General features: G+C 34.8%; 1 pseudogene; it reads left to right on the forward strand.

Annotated features, from left to right (window-relative positions):
- The first annotated feature begins 15,020 nt into the window (after window positions 1-15,020).
- Window positions 15,021-15,604, forward strand: LOC150064929 (ras-related C3 botulinum toxin substrate 1 pseudogene; annotated as a pseudogene).
- Window positions 15,605-16,203: the final 599 nt, after the last annotated feature.

The following is a 16,203-nucleotide window of genomic DNA, read 5'->3' on the forward strand; positions in this document are numbered from 1 at the left end:
TACAATAAAATATATTTAAAAATAAATGTAGCTTCACAGCTAAAAAAAAAAGTAGCAATGTGCTGATTTGAAGCATTATACAGGGAGTAAGTGCAAGCAACCCTATCCCATTAGGTTAGCAGGTCATTAGTTGAAATCAAGAATACATGTAGTCTTTCAAAATCAGAATTAATTATCACATATACATCGTATTATTGGCTATTCTCCCAAGTAATGGCTAATACAGAGTGTTTTAAAGGAAAACAGTACTAAAAATCTTTGCCCATGATTATTTTTAATCTGTGTATCTTCATTGGTAGGATATCTCTACAGATGTTTGTTCATCTTTTTTAAATTAGATAAATATTTCCATTGACACATTTTAAGAACTCTGTATTTTGCATGAAGCTTCTTTCTCAAATATTATTTTGCAATTATTTTTTTACCAGTTTGTGGCATATCTTTATTTTTTAACAGTCTGTTTCAAGAAAATGAAGTTTTTAATTTGAATACACACAACTATTCAACATCTTCTTTCCAAATAATCCCTTTATTTTTGTATCAGAAAATCATGTTATTTTTATATCTGATCATACAAAGATCATTCCATATATTTCCCTGTAATTTTACAATGCTCACTTAATTTATGCTTCTGATCAATTTCAAATAGAGACATTTTATTATCATTTTATTATTGCTTATTAATTGTTATTATTGTTTTTTTACTGTTATTTACTTTATTTCTTTATTTTCTATTTATTTTTATTATAAATTGGTTTGGGTTTGGGTTTGGGTTTTGTCAGTCGTCAGCTTGAACTCTAGGTCTTTTCTTTGTCCCTAAGCTTTTTTGCTCAAAGCTAGCACTCTACTACTTAAAAAAAAAATAGCTCTAGTTCCTGTTTGTAAGTGGTCTATTGGAGATAAGAGTCTCATGGATGTTCCTGACTGAGCTGGCTTTGAAATGCATTGCTCAGATTTCAGCCTCCTGCATAGCTAGGAATGCAGGCCTGATTATCAGTACTGGGCTACAGCAAACACTTTTCTTACTTTGAATATGCTTAACTTTATTGCTATTTTTCACACTATAACAATTTTAAATATGCAAAGCATATGTCCTGAACATCTAGTTTGCCTTGATATTTATCATGGATCACTAGTTCACACAGGAAATGAGAACAATTCATTAGTTGGATGCATTTAATTATTATACAACTGTTTTGTTCCAGAAACAGTTTATCTATCATATCTTCCTAAAATCATATTATTTTATATATATGAAAAAAATTTAGTTACAATGTGAACCAGCTTTTTATTGTGCATAGAAACTCTCTTGCTACATTTCTTTTTGACCAAATACATGAACTTAGACTATCTTCTGTCATCCACTGCTGCTATGTTGAAAGTAACAGCCACCTAGGAGAGCTGTGTCTACCTATGAAAGACCAGGTCTCCTTTTTTGCTTTGTTTGATTTGAAATTATTCTTTTAATTGATATATGACAAAGTTATGTGGTACCACATGAAATTCACACAATGCATACATCAATTAATGTTCAAGTCAAAGTAAGCATATTTATCTATGGAACATTATTATTTATGTGCAGTATAAGCATCCTATATCTTTTCCCTAGTTAGTCCAAATATATATTATCACTATTTATATTGTACTGTAAAATAAATAATAGAATATAAAATATATGCTGTAGTGCCTATCTCTAACTTTTCCCCACCCCTCTCTCTCCAGTCTTGATTAACCCATATCCAATTCACAGTGTCTACATGTGTTTAAGTTATCTGTATATGTACAATCATACTGGACTGTTTTTCTAAGTTTTTTTTTATTCTTTAAAATCTATTTTCTTAATGAAGAGGTATTACAGTAGTCATGTCAAACTTTCCAGGCATTTCAAGGTACTATTGTTGACTCTTTTGCTATTTCTTGCCAAATATACTGTTGAATTAATCAAATACATATGGCCATATTAAATGTGAATATGTGACTGAATGTGTTTATCTGTTTGGTAACTATAGTGACATGTATACGTGTAACTTTACTTCCAAAAATGTAGTATCTATTTTATTTATTGAATTGTATATTTCTTTTTTGAATTGTTAGGTTTTTCTATTTACAGATCCTATCTTTCTGTTAAATTATTATTGCCAGCTGGGTACGATGGCTCACACCTGTAATCCTAGCTTCTCGGGAGTCTGAGATCTGAGGATCCTGGTTCAAAGCCAGCCCAAGCACTAAAGACACTAAAGACTATGAGACTCTATCTCCAATTAATCACTAAGAAACTGGAAGCGGCCTGTGGCTCAAGGGGTAGGGCGGTAGATGAGCTGAAGCGCTCAGGGACAGAGCCCAGGTGCAGAGTCCAAGACCCAGGGTTGACAAAAAATAAATTTAAAATATATTAAAATTATTATTGCATTCTTATCCATCATCTTCTCGATAGTTTTCCTAATTTATTTTCCTAACAGTGAATACTAGATTTATCTTGCTTCAGCCTTTACATTTTTAAGGGTTTATTCCATTACATTGGAAAATTTTGTGTTATTTTACTGATATTTCAGAGGAACTATCTTGGCCTTAGGTTTTTAATTCTGCTGTCACTCTTGTGTGCTCAATTTTTTTAAGGGTTTTATTCCATACATGACTGCTTAAAGTGGTGTTTTTTCAAGTAGTATGCTTTCTCCCAGTTTGCATTCCATAGGTTTGGTCCAAAAAGTCATTGATATATAATTCAGACTAATTAATCATGTTTCATCTTTTGCTTATAGTGATCATGATGTTGGTTGCTTTCTCCATTCTGTCACAGATGTCGATCTATCTTTTTCTGGTTATTACTGAATTCTTTTTAAGACCAAGTATTTACTTCAACTACATATGTGTTAGTATTTATTATTTTTATAGCTTTATTTCTTAAATCCAATTTGCTTCTGCCTAATATTCTCTCTCATATTGCTTAGTATTAAGAAATATACATGTCTTTTAGCTTTATTTTTCTTTGATATTTTTTTCTGAAAGCCACAAGTCTGTTTCTGTATTCAGGATTCTGTATGAATATTCTTAGGTTTGATGATAGTCACCTCAAGCACTCATAGAAATCCAGTGGAAGGTCCCAACTTTCCAGCCCAAAGTGTTATTATGAAGTTCTGGTTTTCATGCTGTGAATGTTGACAGTAATGTAAATGTGCACAATTTAAAGACATGAAAGTGATTGTTCATCTTTTTTTTTCTACAGAGGTGGTCATTATTTATAAGCCTCATTAAAAAATAATGCTCAGGGCAAGTAAGGATTATAGAAACATTGCAAAGCTATAAATAAAGATACAGATATATGTGTATACCTACATAATATGTTTTCCAAGTGATAGAGTGATTTGCTTGAGTGAAAAGGTCAGTGACAGTACCCAGGCCGTAAGTTCAAGCCCCATGTCTGACAAATAAATAGAGAGAGTGCATGTGAGAGAGAAATTAATTATATATCTATATATATTTTCTAACAAGGACATACAGATGAAGTTATAATTTGATGAAATTGTTTACTAAAGTATAACTTTTTAAAATTACTTTGCTTCTATCGTCCATTTTCAACTTCTGATATTTAATGAGTATTGTACATTTAAAAACTCTGTATTTTTAGTTTCCTCTCATTGAAGTGAATGTGGAGATATGGAAATATAATTTAAACGTGAGTGCTAACAATATTATATAGGGATGGCTTACAAGTGCCGATTAAAATGTAAGAGAGTATTGATCATTTTATCTTAAAATTAAGGACCATTAAGTTTCAAAAAATAGAAAATGAAATTTATGTTTCTTTTTTAGTCCATTTTTCGCTTTCACATAAATTTTAACTGATATATTCCTTTTTATATTTTGAAAGAATGTTTCTATACAGGAAATGTCATTTTAAAAAATACCTTTTAATATGTTCTCATCCCCTGTTGCTTCAACTCAGAGTTTTAGAATTGTACATTGAACATTGCTTGAGAATATATAATTTTGTTTATTCAATATTTAATTGAGTTTTCATTGGTTCAAAATTTCTAAAGTTGTGCTTTTAAGAGCCAAGGGAATAGTTGGAAAAAATCATATTAAGTGAGGTAAGCCAGGCCCAAAGTAGCATAGGCTCCATGGCTTCCCTCATTTGTAATAATTAGTACACATCTAGGATTCTCATAGCAGAGGATCAAAATAGCTCAAAAGCTATGTACATATGATCATACAAGATGAGGCTAAATAAAATGAACTCTAGGATATGGACACAACAGGTTTATCTGTGTGATTGTTGTTCTCAATGCACTATGTGAAGTTATTTCTTTTCTCTTTTTTTGACCACTTATGGTTAATCTCATGTGGTTCAGTATCTGACTTTGTTACCTGGTATATTGCATATATGTTTATTTGTTCATTTGAAATACAAAAGGGAAGGGGGAAAACAAGATGATTGGGAGGTGGTGGAGGCAGGGAAAAGGGGACAAAAACGTGAAAAGGGAATCAAGATTCAAAAAGTAATGTACCCACTACCTGACGAATATAACTGTAACCCCACTATACATCATCCAGACAATAAAGTACAATTAAAAATAAATAAGTGAAAATAAAATAGAATAAAAAAGCCAGCTAAAATTCTGTCTTCCTGGGTCAAAGGAAGTCAGAGGATTAGGGAAGAATCAAGGACCAACAGTACAGCATTTTGTGGGCAGTTGTAACAGTTTTAGTTTTTGACACTGAAGGAGGTAAGAACATTTGGAAGGTTTCAGGCAGATGAACTGATCGGTGAAGAAGTTTAATACAATTATTCTGATTAAATAAATATGTTCACTGCTTTACTGAAAAAATATGTCACTAAATAAATTTCTCACTTTTGTACTTTTATGATTTGTCTGATTTGTATGTCTTGAATACATTGTTTATTACTCAATGAAACATTTTTACTAGATCATTCATTCAAATTCAGTTCATAAGTAGACATGTCATTTAAATTTATTTTTTATCTCAACACCTATTAAAAATATAAACAATCTCAGAATTCATTATCATTTCATTTTCTGCAGAATTTTAATAATCTGTTAGATTTAAGCTATGAATCCGTAATAAAAGAGAAAAGACAAGACAATTATATGTTCTATATAAGAATAATGACAGGAGCAAAAGTATCATTGTGATGCAAATAATTAATGGTGCTAACATGAAAATTCAGGAATAATATACTTGGTGATTCTTGGATGACTTATTCTCTTTAGAAGAAAGAGTAACTTGAAATGAAAAAGGAAATTAAATATAGTAAAAGATGCTTGGAGGATAATTAAATGGATTATACACATAAAAGATTTATCGAAAATCATAGGCAAAAAGTAACCACTACTGGCAGCTTTCTGTACATGGTGATCTCAGATATAAAGACAGGACAACCCTATCCTGTCTTGTTAAACAAATCACATAAAATGTGATCTTTAATTCCAGGCTCCTAGGTCAACAAGATCAGATATATGATATATATGACATATATCATAGTATATATATATATAGTTTGTTTAGGGATAGAATCTCATAATGTAGCACAAGGTGGCCTCATGCTTATGGGTTTTCTTACTCCACTTCCCAAACATGTGCTATGATGTTTGAGGTTAAATCAATTTTGCTACAGATTAATCTACAGTTATGTTTCAAGATGTGTATTTTTGGCCTAATGCTATATCAAAAGCATGAACAAAATCAGATTGTGATACTTCTGAAAATATTTTAGATATGCAATATTTTCATGAGTGACCCTAATAATCTCTATAAAAAGTTTTCTAAAGACATTTTCTGCTATGGACAAAAATTTTTATGAATCACACCACCTATTTGACATCGACATGTGGAGTTCTGGGTGTTAACACATGATTTACTTTTGATACTGCACTCATCTCCATGTTCTATCCCATCAGGATCAAAAAGATTCAAATCCCTGTAGGTATTTATTTTTTGGCTCTTGACATATGGGGCAAGTATGGCATTTTAGGAATTTCTGAGATATTTCTCATTTAGATATCCAATAGTTTCTATCATAGAAATTTATTCTTAGTTGGCTGTCAGCTGTAAACTCACTCAAATACATCATCTTCTAGAAGACTTGTTATCCACTTTGATTTCTCTTTTAGATTTTGAGACTATTGTCTACATTGGGTAGATATGTTTCTGTGTATTGTTGCTTCTTTAGCAATTAGAACATGAAGAGTTACATTTAATTTTCATTGGTACATATACACACATTGATACATAGACACACTTACAACTCACCATCCCATGTCATGTTTAAACAATTTGATAGAACAATGACACATTATATACTCTGCACTCCTATAGTACTTTGTAATTTTTTTTTCTAAATTCCAAATGGGTGCACAAGAGGGATAATACTTAACATGCCCATTAAATTTGCATTGTTTCTTTATCAGATCCACCCCTCCCATTATTCTCCTCCCTTACTCAAAACTCATTTCATGTTTCCCTGTGTCTTCTCTTTTTTCTTTCTTTTTTTTGGGGGGGATGGTCAGTAGTGGGGCTTGACCTCAGGATCTGGGCACTATCGCTAAGCTCTTCAGCTCAAGGCTAGCGCTCTACCCCTTGAGCCACTTTCAATTTCCTGGTGGTTAATTGGAGATAGTAGAACAAAGCCTGGGCTGGCTTTGTACCACGCTCCTAAGATCTCAATTTCCTGAGTAGTTGGAATTACAAGAGTGAGCCATCCCCGCCCGGTTCCCCATTTCTTATTCACATATTTCTTATTCACACTGAGTAGTTTGGCTGTATTTGGGCACTTATTGTGCATCTAATAAACAATCTGTGTGGCTAGATTCAGTAGCAATATACACGGTGGTTATTACAAACAGAAGCTAAACAATTGGCTCTGTGGGAAAATGTAAGGGTACATGAGAGTATTGGCAATTTTCTGTGGTGTAAGTTTCTTCAGTATGATAGGTTTCTAGCAATTGACTTGGAAGTCACTGGATGCGAAGTTTAAGAGCCTTTCAGAATGAAGATGGTTAAAGATGTGGTTCCAAGTCACCTTTGGAAGAACGACAGCACTTAGGAGTGACAAATTCTTGACAGGAATAAAAATCCCAGAATTCCACAAGGCAATGCCTAGAGAATCATAGGAGGGCCATCAAAACAATTTCAAGAAGAAATTCTTGAATTTTTATCAGACTTACCAAGTTTGAAGTAGTCAGAAGTACTTATTCTTTGCTCCCATTACCTTTTCTGACTTGTCCTGACTTAGGGTTTTCTTTGCATGGGGAAAATAATCTTTCACTTTAAAACTGCTTTTCCCCTTGAAGTAGCTTTTTGTATTTTTATTTTCATTTAACCATAGAGAGTTATAAATTGCCACTTTGCTGTTTGTCAATAAGAGCTCTATAAACCAGTCAACTACTTGGAAAGATATGAGATGGAGACCTGAGATCGATTTTAGTTAGTATTTAGTTAGAATGATCACAGAGAACATTTTTTTGACAAAAAGCCCATTTCTAACCTTAAAAAAAAGGAAGCAAAAGACTTCAAGTCTTTTCTGTCTAAAAGTACGTGCCAGTTTTCAAAGAGCTTCAGCAATGTAGCATTGTGGTTTTCCTCTTTTCTGTGGCAGAAGAGGAGGAATCATAATATTTATCCTGTCTAACATGACCCAGTTTGATCTGTTTCTCTGCCTAAATCTCTTTCAGAAATTCTCTGTAGAATTTACTGTTACTATTCACATTGAATTATACATAAGAACACTTTCCACTGTATGTCGCCTCCATGTCAACACACACACACACACACACACACACACACACACACACACACAATAAGAAACAAGTTTTAGCATTGTATATAAAGCTCACAATTTGACCACTTTCATTTGACTTCTAAGTATTTTTACTGGTTATCCATGTGGTAAACTATTTGTACTTTTTTGTAGTTTTTTTTAATTACTGCAGTTTTATATAAATGTTTATTCCATTATTTAAGCCAGTGACTTGCATCTATAATCTTAGCTACTCTGTAGAACGCATTTCCAAGTAACCAGGAAAATACTGGACTGGAAGCATGACTCAAATGGTAGAAGACCCATGTTCATGAAAGTCAAACAAAAGCAAGAACCATGAGTTCAACCTTTGGTACCAGTACAACAAATAAATAATATTTACAACTTCACAAAGCAGGAAGACAATGTTTTTCCTACAGTATGGTCTATTCTGGGAATTCCTATTGTGGCTAAGTGATAAGGCTCTAACCAACTGAGCAAAAAAGAAGTAAAGCTTTGGGTCACTGCCTGTACTCTTAAGTTCAAGCTCCAAAATCAGCACATATATATATATATATATTCTGGATTACAAAATTGTTGACATTTTTTAAATCTGGTGTCTGTCACTATCCATTATCAGTGATGAAGGCATGTGCATGACCAAGTTTTTACATCCTATTTTCTATGCTGATAATTTGAGTTGTCTGCTTTATCATCCCTTTTACTTGTGTAGGCCACAAAAGATCAATAGGAACTTGAAATTAACTGCAGGTAGGTATTTAAAAAGAGTATTGCGCAGATGTAAGAATGCACATGTGATTATGAAGAAGAAAAGTCAATTTTGCAGAATTACATCATGCATACATCTTTTAGAATTGCTTTATCAATACATATGTGGCAGAAATAAGTAAAATAAACAAGAACCATTCTCCTTTTCTTTACTTTCTGCCATTCCATATTAGTTTTAATGAAAATATTTTGATTCAGATCATCCTGTGGAAAATAGGAAAAATATTTCCCTGAAGAATTTGTTGTTCAGTAGTTATTAAAGAGACACTGGATAGATGCATTTTTTCTAAGCCATTGATTTCACAATTATTATGCTCCAGTAAGTGAGATTTATAAAGCAGTGTTTCCATCAATACAATTCCAGGCAGGGTGCAGGGAGGGGAAATAAGATGAAAGATTTGAGCATTTATCAAAAAATACTAAAGGGATATTTTGTAGCTGTTAAGAAAGAACAGTGTGCTAATAAAAAATAACATAGTGTTTATTTCTTAGAAGCCAATGAACATGGAAAGTATGTTACGTGGTATTATATCTTAACCTTTCATAAACATTTGGTAAGATTCTATAAATTTCAATAAAAAATTGAGAATTGAAAATATGTCACTTGATTATATCTTACCTGTGATAAAAACATACAAAACCAAAGAGCTAATGTAAAAGCCTTATAAATTTAAAATTGTATTAAAATAAATAATACTAGGCTGGTACTGTTGGAGCATATTTGTAGTCCTGGCCTCTTATGAAGCTGAGATGTGAGAATCAGAGTTGAAGCCAACCCAAGCAGGAAAATTAATGAAACTCTCCAATTAACCAACAAAAAGTCAGAAGTGGAACTATAGTGCAAATATTGGAGCCCTAGTCTTGACAGAACAGTGTCTAGGCACTGAATACAGTTCCAGTACTGAAATTTAAAAATGACAAAGTGGAAATTGGTAGAAAATGAAATTTCAGTTGGCTGGAGTGCAAATAAAACATATTATTTGACTGGACTATACAAAAGAGCACAATAGGCTACATGTGCCACAAGGCCAAAATACTGAGAAACCCTACTTTTTTTTTGCCAGTCCTGGGGCTTGAACTCAGGGCCTGGGCACTGACCTTGGACACATTTTGCTCAAGGCTAGCACTCTACCACTTGAGCCACAGCACTACTTCCAGCATTTTCTATGTATGTGGTACGTAGGAATGGAATTAGGGCTTCATGCATCCTCAGCAAGCACCCTACCACTAGCCTACTCTCCAAGCCCTGAAAACTATACTTTCAAATGTCTCTGCAATTCTACTCAATAGCTTATATACAACAAAACTAGATTAAGGGATTTAATTTTTGAAATATGAATGATGATTATTAAAAGTATGATTGTGTATTTTAATAGTCAAGTAAAAGAATGGGTGAATCAAGTCTAAAACTAGAAAAATTACAGAAATGTTCTATGTGCCGTCACATTATCTGACTTCCAAGCGTAAGTGCACTTAAATTATTTTTAATGCATGCAAATATAAACAAATAGAAAAATCATCTGAAATCCTTATGCTACTATTTCTTTGCACTTAACAATTCTTGGTGTTTACTTAGAAAAATAATTGCAAGTCTCTAAGAATAGGATTTGAGACAATTTATACTTTCAACTTAGAAAGTGGCAAAGTTTTGTCCTCCTAACAATATTTCCAGAACTCAGGATAATATTAGTAGATAGCCAGATAAGAAAAAGTGATGCATTATTCCTTGTTTTTATAAACTTATTCAACAATTTACAGAAGTAGAAACAGTGACAGCATAGATTTTACACATCTTGGATCAGATAATCAATGTCTTCAAACTAACAAAAATCTGCTTTTCTTACTTCAGGCGTTAACATATATGTGTCACTAAAGATAACTTTGCTCATTAGGCTCCAGTTTCATTTACCCTAAAGAATTACAGGAACTAGATTTCAGAAATTATTTTCCAAAGCAAGGAGCAGTGAACTTCCTTATCATAACATCTTTAAAATTTTTGCACTGCAAGTAGATGCAGATTGGATTGCAGAAACCTGACACCTCATTAAGATGAAATAAGGACAAGTGTGAACAGTGAGTGGTAGAATAATGACCTAGCTGCTGTAATTCTTTTGACAACTTGTTAGCATCTCATCTCAAAGTCCAAAGCCTTGGTGCTGGTTAGAATCTGGGGCCTAGAGAGAATTGTGAATAATCTTACATATGAAATAGAATGTGTGAGTAGAATACATCTCAGACACTTGTGTTTCTTTTCAGGAAAAAAAAATGGCAGTATGTGATAATCGCATATGGTGAAAATCACATATGGTAGATGGTTAATGCATTGATTCTACCTCCTGTGAAAACATATGCAAATGACTGACAACAGAGCAAACACAAGAGGTAGCCAAAAGCAGAAATAGGGCTGTTCATATAGAAATAGAAATAGCCTCACACATTAGTAACTACAGAAACTGAATTTTTGCTCCCAGTCCAGACTACACGCATTCTTAACTTTCTAAATGCTACAGGTCATTAAAGATGTAAAGCAAACCAATCCATTTTGTTGCAGCAAGAGAGGCCAAAAAGAAACAGAAACTAATAATCAGAACTTAATTTTAACTAAAATTTATACTGATTAAAATTAATAATTTTGTAGATTCTCTTGTTTCAGTTTCTGCTACATGTAGAGACATAACTTTTCTTGTGTATAAAAATCACATAGAGGCCGGGAGTTTGGCCTAGTGGTTAAAGTGCTTGCCTAGCATGCATGAAGACCCGGGTTCGATTCCTCGGTACCACATACATAGCAAAAAGCCGGAAGTGGTGCTGAGGCTCAAGTGGTAGAGCTCTAGCCTTGAGAAAGTCCAAGGACAGTGCTCAGGCCCTGAGCTCAAGCCCAGGACTGGCAAAAAAAAATCACATAGACAAATAGCATATAAAATGAATTATTGATGTAAAATAGACAAAGTTTAATGGCAATCAAATCTCAGTTGTCCTTATGCTTTGAGTCTTGAAATATATTGAAACTATTATTATTAGTTTATCTATTTATTTATTTTGTCAATCATGGCACTTGGCCTTGGCACTTTCTGAGCTTTTCAGCTCACGTCTAGTGCTCTACCAATTTGAGCCACAACTTCAGTTCCATGTATATGTATTTTGTTTTTTTACTTTAGAGCCAGTCTTAAGGCTTTAACTCAGGGCCTGAGCCCTGTCCTTGAGTTCCTTTTTGTTCAAAGCTAGCATTGTGCCACTTGAGCCACAGCGCCACTTCTGGGTTTTATTTATTTTGTTTTGATTTTCTTTTTTTCTATTGTGGTGCTGAAGAATTAAACTCAGGGTTTTGTACATGCTAGACAAGCACTCTACCATTAAGCCACATTCAAGTTCAAAACCTTGGGCAGTAAACATTTTGCTTTCCATGAGATTATGGATGTGCAAAATACTGCAGACTTCAAGAGAATTGAAGTAGCAGAGCCTGTCCCGTTTGTAGAGTTCAAAACAGAGGTATTCTTTAATAGCTGGAGGTGCAATTCAGTGACAGAGCTTTAAACTAGCATGACTAAGGCTAGTATCTAGTACCACAAAATAAAATGGAATGAAATAAGAGAATATATATGCATATATTTGCATGTGTATATGTATATATACATATATGTGTATATGGTACCCCTTATAATATCAGGCTTCCCTAATCTCAGTTTAGAAGACAAAGTTTACCATGTCATGAGATAGGGCATCAATGGTTGTGAAGTTATGCACCTTTTATCTGGTGAATATAATGTAACCCTTCTATTAATCACAATAAAAAACTATTTTAAAAAAGAAGACAAGTTTAAATGCTATTTTATAACTTGAATAATGTTTGTTGAAGAAAACTCAACAAAAATTGGATCCTTGCTTTTATAGATCTTGTGGATTTATATTTGTATTAGTCTCTTATTGCCAATTAGCAAAACAGGGAAGGAGGGAGGGAGAGAGAAAGAAGAAAGGAAGAAAGGAAGGAAGGAAGGAAGCAAGGAAGGAAGCAAGGAAGGAAGGGAGGGAAGGAACGAAGGAAGAAAAAAATGAGAATTTGAATTAGAATAGTTTCTTACATATAAAACAAAATTTAAAAGATTTTTTTTTACCAGTCCTGGGCTTGAGCTCAGGGCCTGAGCTGTCCTTGGACTTTCTCAAGGCTAGAGCTCTACCACTTGAGCCTCAGCACCACTTCCGGTTTTTTCTATGTATGTGGTACCGAGGAATCGAACCCGGGTCTTCATGTATGCTAGGCAAGCACTTTAACCACTAGGCCAAACTCCCGGCCCCAATTTAAAAGATTTGTCTGTGCAGAGAGAACAAATTACATCATTGTAATATAAATTATACATAAATATATGTGTTCCAGGCTACCCTGAAAATGCTATAGTAAATAAAAATAAATAAACAAACAATACTGTGTAGGGATAGTTAGTATGCTTGGATTTAATCCAACTTAAAGCAATATAAAGTATATATGGCATTGTACTACGCTTATTTTTATTTTTGAAATAGAAAACATATTTTCCTGCTGAAATAGCAAAGCCGGGTTGTTTTGTCAATCCACCTCTGAAGTCTCATTCAACAAAGATAATAAATTCCTTCCTAAATTCTCTTCTAACTGCCTCAGCAGGGAAGAAGCAAGATGTCCTATAATGATGCTATTAACAAGATAGAATTTTTTTTAATGACGAAGAGAAGAGGTTGTCTTCATGTTCTGTTTCTATTAATACAATTCCATAGCCTAGGTAAATTATTTAAAGAAACAAACAGTCAAACTTGAGCCTGGTGGTTGACAGCTGTATAATACCTGCAGTTGGGAAATGGATGCAGCAAGACTATGACTTTGAACCCAGTCTAGATTATATAATATAATATTTTCTTAATTGGAAAACATTGATTTAGCCATACTATTCTAATAATAAGATTGGAAAAGCAAGATAATGTCTATTTTTAGTGATAATTTCCATAATATTTATTTCCATGGATAGTAAGTACTTTCATCTAAATCATTTTTCTTCTGCCTTTGTATCAGCTGAAAGTTACTTTTAGTGTAGGAGATAGGATGGACGTTTATCGCTCAGATTGAAACAGTAATTGTTCTGTCCTTATAACTGAAAAGCATGGCATTGAAGCATAACACTTTAAATGAATCTTCTGAAATAAAATTATGTCAGAGGTATGTAATCATGTGTCTCATCTTAATGAAAACTCCCAGTTCGCATTTTCTGCCCAACCTCTCTTGTGCATGAGACAGGATGGATTTCTTGAAACCCAGATGCATAGGGAGTTGTTGACAAGTGGTTAGGAAGTGACTATCTTGAGATAATTTGATTTCTCAGTTCCATATCAACAGCATACTGTACTTCTCACTTTCTTTACTCCCATGCTTTTTGTGACATGAGGAATGTCTGAAAAAAATGTTCCTCCTTAACCTTACAATAATGGTCTCTGGGATTTCATAAAATTGATTCTTGTCCTATCTTGTCCTCTTGATACCTGTAATTCCTGCCAGAAATGTAATAGCACAGTACTGGTTCCCTCTCCCTGAATCTTACCAACAGGTCACATAATCATACAAGCATAAAAGTATTAAGGAAGCAGGGTGTATGTAATAATATAAATTTGTACTTCACTTTAGTGGAGGCTGATTAATATTCATGTTTAATGGGTGTTCACTCAGTACCCTTACATTTGTGAGGGAAATATTTGTATAAATCCTGTCAGATCAGAGGTTGATAGATAAGCAAATCTTGAAGACAATGTAGTATCTGATTTTTTTTTTTGCCAGTCCTGGGCTTGAGCTCAGGGCCTGAGCACTGTCCTTGGACTTTCTCAAGGCTAGAGCTCTACCACTTGAGCCTCAGCACCACTTCCGGCTTTTATCTATGTATGTGGTACCAAGGAATCGAACCCGGGTCTTCATGCATGCTAGGCAAGCACTTTAACCACTAGGCCAAACTCCCAGCCCAGTATCTGATTTTTCTGAGTACTAAAAATAACTTAATTCTTTATTCTTCTATTAGAGATGGTTGACATGCTCTTAACATGATTTGTTTTCTTTAGCATTATTAATGCCATATGTGTTTTGTTCAAAGGCTGTCCATGATGAACTTTGTGGATAAAGTGTTTATAAAAACATTTGTAAAATCACATAAGGTTAATGTTGTAGCAAATATAACCATTCATAATCAGTATTTAGTTTTGAAATACTTGATTATACACTGAAATTATTTTTTTTAAAGTATCCCCCTATCTCTAGTGGCTCATGACTATCTATAATCCTTGCTATTTAAGAGTCTTTTTTTGGCTGTTTCTCTGCAGTTTTCCTCAGCTTTGGGTGGTGGCTGCTGTGGGGCTTGGGCTTCCAGTCCACCGAGGCTTAGTCGGCGTGGACAGTGGCCCCGGCACCTCGTGCTTTGCCGCCTACAGCCGCGCGTCTACCCTCCTGCGGTTTCCATCTTGACCAGCGAGCGGCCCCGATGCAGGCCATCAAGTGTGTGGTGGTGGGAGACGGAGCTGTAGGTAAAACTTGCCTGCTGATCAGTTACACCACCAATGCATTTCCTGGAGAGTACATCCCTACTGTCTTTGACAACTATTCTGCCAATGTTATGGTAGATGGAAAACCAGTGAATCTGGGCTCATGGGATACAGCTGGACAAGAAGATTATGACAGATTACATCCCCTCTCGTATCCGCAAACAGATGTCTTCTTAATTTGCTTTTCCCTTGTGAGTCCTGCATCATTTGAAAATGATAAAGACACGATTGAGAAGCTGAAGGAGAAGAAGCTAACGCCCATCACCTACCCACAGGGGTTAGCCATGGCGAAGGAGATTGGTGCTGTAAAATACCTGGAGTGCTCTGCTCTCACCCAGCGAGGCCTCAAGACAGTGTTCGATGAAGCCATCCGCGCTGTGCTCTGCCCGCCCCCCCTTCAAGAAGCGGAAGAGAAAATGCCTGCCTTTGTAAATCGCGCTCCTCTCCACTCCTGCCCCTGGGACCCTTTGTACGCTTTGCTCAAAACAGTGGAGCCTTCGCACTCAATGCCAAGTTTTTGTTACCGATTAATTTTCCATAAAACCGTTTTGAACCAATCAGTAATTTTAAAGTTTTCTTTTTAATGTAAGCGTTCAAACTCACATTCTATTAAAATTTTAGCCCTAAAATGACAAACCTTCTAAAAGCCTTATTTTTCAAGAGCCCCTATTCTTGCTCAGATTAAGAGTTGCCAAAATACCTTCCAAACTAAGTTGTGATGTGCTGAGAACACTAAGCACTAAACTGTCAAAAGGCCCAGCCGGGTCCTGGAGGAGACCGGAGCTCCTGGTGGCGGAGGCGCCTGGCTCTCCTGAAGGCCACGCCTGGCTAACCATTGAGCCGCTGTGCCTCTTCTGCACCAGGTTGCCATTAACACATCCCAACCTTGTACTGTACGTCCTCGTGGAGGAGCGAGTGTGACACTCAGCTCTTTAGAGCAGTCTTTGATTTTGTAGTGAGCTGAAAAACAACAAAAATCAATTGCCTCACTTCCGTGGCGAACCGGAACAGGACTCGTGCGGTGTTTCCTCTAATGATGTGTTCTGTTCTAGTCGAGAGTGCGGGCAGTGGTGACACACGACGTGATGGCAGGATGAAGACAGTATTTGACA

The sequence above is a fragment of the Megascapheus bottae genome, chromosome 3, assembly GCF_031878675.1.
Source record: "Megascapheus bottae isolate mThoBot1 chromosome 3, mThoBot2.hap1, whole genome shotgun sequence".
In the NCBI taxonomy this organism is placed as follows: Eukaryota; Metazoa; Chordata; class Mammalia; order Rodentia; family Geomyidae; genus Megascapheus; species Megascapheus bottae.